We start from the raw sequence: 7,521 nt of genomic DNA on the forward strand, positions 1-7,521 counted from the left end.
TTTAACAATTCAAACAAAATATTCTTTCCTCACTGAGTTCTATGGGAATTCTACCAAAAGAGTAGAGCTATTTTCTTATGACTAATTCTAATATTTTCCAGAATTCAGTTCTATGATAAAATTATGTCGAATTGATAGAAGAAAGATTACACATAAAATATATCATTTGTCTCATTGTAAATAGGCACATGACTTTTTTGAACTTTCTCAATTTACAGAAAGCACATTACAAATTAAACTTTCAGGTTATTTTCTTAATTGAATTAGTATAATGAGAAAATAAATGTTATTTTATTTTTCTCCAAGATGCCATTTGGCAAAGTATTAAATAAGCAAGTAGAGATGTCTGGGATGGGTCACTTTCTAGATTCTCCATTCTCACATTTAATAATTAATTGTTTTCCTCAACGATTCCATTTTTAGGGCCTAATATTTGATCTCACTAATTGCTCACTTCACTGTGTTTTATGTATTTATTTTTTTAAAAATTAACTATATTATATTTCTCGAACAGGATTAAATTTAAATCAGTGTTTGGAGGAGTGAAGACCCAGAGTACTGCCAGTATGACTATGAAGGAGAAAATGATTCCTATCCCTTTCCTATCTCCTCATCATCTTCTTTATTTTGTTATGTTTCCAGGACAATTAGGCAAACTGGACAACTCATATTAGCATTATCTGCAGATAATGGTAGGTTGGAGTGCCTGGGTTTCCCCTTGGGCTTTTCAGAAGCCCTCTGGAGAGAGACTCCTACTTTTTTCAAAATGTCAGGCATGAAGAAAGAGTGGGATCTCAGCAGGTAGATGCAAAGATATACTTATGGGCAGCTAACACCTTGCAGTTCTCAATTCCTAAGGCTGTGTTACACAAAGACTGACTCCTGGAAACATCTTGTCTGTCTCAGCAAAAATGATCTCAGCCATTCTTAATACAGTGATGCTCATGTTTAGGAAGAAGCTGGAGGACACTCATTTTGTAAGGCTTAAAGCTAACTTTGTCACAGGAATTTGTTGGATATTGACCAATTTTAACCCAATTTTATTTTAGATAAGGAAAATTAGCTATATTTCTGTGGTACCACAATGGAGCTTTTATTTTTTTTTAATTTTCATTTATTTATGATAGTCACACAGAGAGAGAGAGAGAGGCAGAGACACAGGCAGAGGGAGAAGCAGGCTCCATGCACCGGGAGCCTGACGTGGGATTCGATCCGGGGTCTTCAGGATTGTGCTCTGGGCCAAAGGCAGGCGCTAAACCGCTGCGCCACCCAGGGATCCCCACAATGGAGCTTTTAATCTCTTTTCAATTGATTATTTAATTGGCACATTGATTACTTAAACAATATTAAATATTGCACAAACATTTATGCATCTAGGGATTTTTTTTTCCTATATCCTACATTCTACATTATTTCAAGACCATTTGGAAGCATCTCAAGGTTTAGAGTGTAGATGACCTTCATTCAAATTCTATAGTATATTTCATAGAACCTGAGGCTAAAAATATTATTTTTTATAAAGGTAAATTCAAAGAATGCCCTTATAAGTATGGGACATTATTTTAACAAAATGACTACAGTGTTTGTCCTTTGTTTCACCTCACCCACCAGGCACTATTAATGAAACAGTAATTTTTTCAAGTGTGTATGTTTGTCTGTGTGTGTGTGTGTACACAAGTGTATAAATGAGTCTATGTGTTTTATATATTTATACATACAGAGAATTAGAGTTTTGAGAATCAATATACTGTAACCCTTGGGCTTTCACCCAGTTCTTACTACCAACTTCAGTTTCTCCAAACTCGGTACTGATGTTTTCAAGATACTTGCTGTGAACCTGCCCACAGGTCCCTCCTTACTCAGGCCTGAAAGCCCACCAATTCTGCTACAGAAATTAGATTGCATTTGGTTCTTACTCCAATTTTGCATTACATGTGAGTTTCCCTCTAGATAGGAAAACACATTGCAGACCAACCTAACCTTCATTTCACCTCATGGCATCTGCATTTGCAGATCATCCCTCTGGCTCTCCTACTCAGTCCTAGCCACTTTCAAAGAGGCAGCTGACTCATTCCTGTGTTACCTTATCAAGCTGCTGCCACTCTACAGTCCTCAAAGGTCAAAAAAGGAGGACAGAAGTGTAAAGACCAGAGTTTCTTCAACCTTTAAAGTGCTTAGGAAATTTGAGGATAAAAATAAGGACAGTAGGGCATCATAGATGTCTTACCAACTTGCTTGAGCTCCTCACTTCACAAAGTGAAAAACACTTTATTATTTTTTAATACATTTAATTCCAGTTAGTTAACATGCAGTATTATATTAATTTCAGGTGTACAATATAGCGATTCAACACTTCCATATATTACTCAGTGCTTATCATGACAAGTACATATACTCGTTAATGCCCATCACTTATTTACTCCATCCCCCCCATCCACCTCTTCTCTGGTAACCATCAGTTCTCTATAGTTAAGAGTTTGCTTCTTGGTTCATTTCTCTTTCTTTCTTGATTTCTCTTTGTTCATTTGTTTGTTTCTTATATTCCACATATGAATGAAATCATATGGTATTTGTCTTTCTCTGACTTGTTTCACTGAGCATTAAACTCTCTAGCTTTGACCATGTTATTGAAAATGACAAGACTTCATTCTTTTTTATGGCTTAATACTATTCTTTATTCATTCATCAATCGATAGACTCTTGGGCTGCTTCCATATCTTGGCTATTGTGCATACTGCTGCTATAAATATGGGGGTGCATGTGTTCCTATAAAGAAGTGTTTTTGGGGATCCCTGGGTGGCGCAGCGGTTTAGCGCCTGCCTTTGGCCCAGGGCGCGATCCTGGAGACCCAGGATCGAATCCCACGTCGGGTTCCCAGTGCATGGAGCTTGCTTCTCCCTCTGCCTGTGTCTCTGCCTCTCTCTCTCTGTGTGACTATCATAAATAAATAAAAATTTTTTTTAAAAAAATAAAGAAGTGTTTTTGTACTCTTCAGGTAAATAACTCATAGAGTATTGCTGGATCATAGGTAAGTTTTATTTTTAACTTTTTTCCACAGTGACTACACCAAGTTGGCACACCCATCAACAGTGCAAGAGAGTTCCTCTTCCTTTATATCCTCACTGACACTTGTTGTTTCTTATGTTGTTGATTTTAGCTATTCTGACAGGTGTGAGGTGATACCTCATTGTAACTTTGATTTGCATTTCTTTGATAGTGAGTGATGTTGGAATAAGCATCTTTTCATGTGTCTCTTGGTTGTCTTCTTTGGAGAAATGTCTATTCATGACTTCTGACCATTTTTAAATTGGATTATTTATTTTTTGGGTGAGTTTTATACGTTATTTAAATATATTGATTTTTTTCTAATATTTTATTGGATATATCATTTGCAAATATCTTCTCCCATTCTGTAGGTTGCCTTTTCATTTTGTTGATTGTTTCCTTCAGTATGCAGAAGCTCTTTACTTTGAAGTAGTCCCAATAGTTTATTTTTGCTTTTGTTTCCCTTGCTTTAGGGGACCTATCTAGAAAAATGTTGCTACACCCTATGTCAAAGAAGTTGCTGCCTGTGTTCTTTTTTAGGATTTTTATGGTTTCAGCCTCACACATTTAGATCTTAATCCATTTTGAATTTATTTTTTATAGAGTGAAAGAAAGTGGTCCAGTTTCTTCTTTTGTATGTGGCCATCCAGTTTCCCCAGCATCATTTGTTGAAGAGGCTGTATTTTTCCCACTGGATATTCTTTACTGCTTTAATTAATCCTGAAGATAATTGACTGTATAATTGTCAGTTTATTTCTGGGTTTTCTGTTCTGTTCTATTGATCTATGAGTCTATTTTTGCGCCAGTAGCATGGTGTTATTATTATAGCTTTGTAATATAACTGGAAATTGTGATGCCTCCAGCTTTGCTTTTCTTTTTCAAGATTGCTTTGGCTACTCAAGGTCTTTTGTGGCTCCATACAAATTTTATGATTGTTTGTTCTAGTTCTGTAAAAAATGCTATTGGTATTTTGATAGAGATTGCATTAAATGTGTAGATTGCTTTGGGTAATATAGATATTTTAAGAATATTTGTTCTTCCAATCTATGCTCATGGAATGTCTTTCCATTTTTTTTTTTTGTTTCATCTTTAATTTCTTTCATCAGTGTTTTATAGTTTTCAGGTCTTTCATCTCTTTGGTAGGGTTATTCCTAGGTATCTTATTTTTGTTGCAATTGTAAATGGCATTATTTTCTCAATTTCTCTTTCTACTGCTGCTTCATTATTGAAGTATGGAAATGCAACAGATTTCTGTACATCAATTTTGTATCCTGTTACTTTACTGAATTCATTTATCAGTTTTGGTGAAGTCTTTCAGATTTTCTATTTATAGTATCGTGTCATTTGCAAATAGTGAATTTTTACTGCTCTTTTACTGATCTGGATGTCTTTTGTTTCTTTTTGATGTCTGATTGCTGTGACTAGGACTTCCAGTACTATGTTGAATAAAAGTGGTGAGAGTGGACATCCTTCTCTTGCTCCCACCTTAAGGGAAAAGCTCCCAGGATTTCCCCATTAAGGATGATGTTAGCTGTGGATTTTTCATATGTGAACTTTATTATGTTGAGATATGTTGCCTGTTTTTTTTTTTTTATCATGAATAGATGTTATACTTTGGCAAATGTTTTTTCTATGTCTATTGAGATGACCATATGATTCTTGCCCTTTCTCTTATTGATGTGATGCATCATGTTGATTGATTAGTGAATTTTGAACCACACTTAAAACCAAAGACTAAATCCTACTTGATCATGGTGAATGATTTTTTAAAATGTATAACTGGATTTGGTTTGCTAATACTTTTAAGGACTTTTGCATCTATATTCATGAGAAATATTGGCCTGTAGTTATCTTTTTTGTGGGGTTTTTAAGGCTTAATGTTTTATTTTTTTTAAAGATATTGTCAAATGTCACATGTGATTTTTCACCTACACATAAGCAAACCATAAAATACTGTGCAATGAAATCAGTGATGAAAGAGCCAAAGGTTTGTATGAGCAAGGATTATTCCCAATTCATCGCAAGCCTCAATCACAATTTTGTCAGCAGCAGAACCAGGAGCAGCAATGTAGGCCACACCACTCCTTTTAGCTCTGTCTACATTATCTCTGAAAGGAAAGAAGGCATCAGAGCTGATAGAAACTTCACTAAGTTTGTCGACCCATTCCTTCTTCTCTGTTTCGGTTAATAATTGAGAGACTTCCTCAAACAATGCCTTCCACTTTATCAAATCTTCATCCTCGCTAATCATTCCAGTAACATACTGATCAATGGCATTGGAGATTTCTGCTCTCTTTACTCCAGTCTTAAACTTCATTGAAAGCACTTGTAGATGATGTCTAAGCCACCAACAGTTTGCCTTTTCCCCTGCAAGGCATGTGCAGTGGATTCGAGATTGCTGTCTTGCTCCAGTGCCAATAACCTGGCCATTCTTGGCATAGCACACAGAGTTAGACTGCGTGTAATTCACAGCAATGGTGGCTACAATGAGGACTCTGAGTGCAGACTCTAGCAAATCTTTATTCTTGGTCACAACATTGCTAAATAATGACCTGTCAATAACACCATTATTTCTCTTCTGACTTAAACGAAGACCAGAGAGTTCGAAGTTCGTTTTCATCTGGATGTAAGACTGATCGATCTGAAGAACACAGTAGTTCCCATTTTTTCTTTTTAGAAAGTATTTCCAAAGCTTCATCTTCATAGCCTGGGGCAACAATACCATCAGTTACCTCTCGAGATAATTTTGACAGAAGGGACATCACAAACATCAGATAATGCAATAAAGTCACCAAATGAAGACATCCCATCAGCCCCTCTTGCTCTTGCATATGCAAGAGTGTAAGGGTTTTATACAGATCATAGACCATGCAGACTTTGGCCTCATCTTCACGGAGTGGAATTCCAACAGCAGCACCTGCTGGGCTGACATGTTTGAAAGAGGCAGAGGCTGGAATGCCTAAAGCTTCTTTGAGTTCCTTCACCAGCTGCCAGGCATTCAAAGCATCACACAAGTTTATAAATCCCGGGGCCCCATTTAGAACTGTGATGGGAAGCTTGGGCTTCAGTGTGTATAACTGGGCAGGAGTTTGATGAGGGTTCATTCCATACCTCAAGGGCATTTGTGATATTCCTTTACTATACTGTCTCCTGAAGTAATCTGAAATTGTTTCACCATATTGTGCCATATGAGTGAAAGCCTTCAAGGCTAACTGGCATCTGGTCTCCAAGGAGGTGTCTTTACTGTTAGAGCTCTGCATCTCTTGGACAGGGCCACATAGTCCTCGGGTTCACATACTACTGTCACTCAAGCATGGTTTTTGGTTGGTGCTCTCAATAGGGTTACTCCACCAATACCAATCTGTTCAACAGCCTGCTCAACAGTTACATCTGGAGAAGCCACGGTCTTCACAAAGGGATACAGATCAGACAACAACTCTTATAAGACTAAAATCAAGTGTGGCCATGTCAGCATTATCTTCTGGGATATTACAAGCCAAGATTCCATCATGGACTGCAGGATGCAAGGTTTTCACACGCCCTCCACCCCCCTAACATTTCAGGAAATCCTGTGAGCTCAGAGACATCTCTGACTGCCAGCCCAGCATCCGGGAGAGCTTTTGCTGTCCCTCCAGAAGCGATGAGATTCAAACCAACAGAAGTGAGGCTTCTGGCAAATTCCACCAGGCCGGTTTTGTCAGAGACATTAAATAGGGCGAGCAGGGTGGGTGCCATGGCTGCGGGCAGCAAGGTCACGGCAGGCGGGGGCCGGGGCGGGGTGGCTGCAGCAACGCCGTGTGCGAGGGCCCTTTTGTGGGATTTTTATCTGGTTTTGGTATCAAAGTAATGCTAGCTCATAGAATGAATTTGGAAGTTTCCTTCCTTTTCTATTTTTTGGAATAGATTGAAAAGAATACATGCTCTTTAAATGTTTGGTAGAATTCACTTGTGAAGCCATCTGGCTCTGAACTTCTGTTTGTTGGGAGTTTTTTTTTTTTTTTTTCTTTTTTTTTTCTGACTACATTTTTTTGCGGGTAACCAGTCTGTTCCAATTTTAAAGACACTTTAATTTTTAAAATAAGTTAGTGAATGATTTTTCAAATGTAGTCCAGTGACTATGTACGTTTCACATTCTCTATTTAGTGTTCTCCACTTAGTGGGGCACGGTGGAAAATACTAAGGGGGGGGCAAATAATGATAGAAAAAGGAATATTTGATTTAATTTTCCCTTTGCATCTAGAAGGCCGTCAAGTTAGTGTAAAGCACATGAAATCTGGGGAGAGCTAAAATCATAAGTCAATAAAAAATGTGTAATTTTTATTTATTTTTTATTTATTTTTTTATTTTTTTTAATTTTTATTTATTTATGATAGTCACAGAGAGAGAGAGAGAGAGGCAGAGACACAGGCAGAGGGAGAAGCAGGCTCCATGCACCGGGAGCCCGATGTGGGATTCGATCCCAGGTCTCCAGGATCG

General features: G+C 37.5%; 1 pseudogene; it reads right to left on the bottom strand.

Annotated features, from left to right (window-relative positions):
- Nucleotides 1–4,967: 4,967 nt before the first annotated feature.
- On the bottom strand, nt 4,968–6,780 carry LOC140634667 (bifunctional purine biosynthesis protein ATIC pseudogene; annotated as a pseudogene).
- Nucleotides 6,781–7,521: the final 741 nt, after the last annotated feature.

The sequence above is a fragment of the Canis lupus genome, chromosome 6 (assembly GCF_048164855.1).
Source record: "Canis lupus baileyi chromosome 6, mCanLup2.hap1, whole genome shotgun sequence".
Classification (NCBI taxonomy): domain Eukaryota; kingdom Metazoa; phylum Chordata; class Mammalia; order Carnivora; family Canidae; genus Canis; species Canis lupus.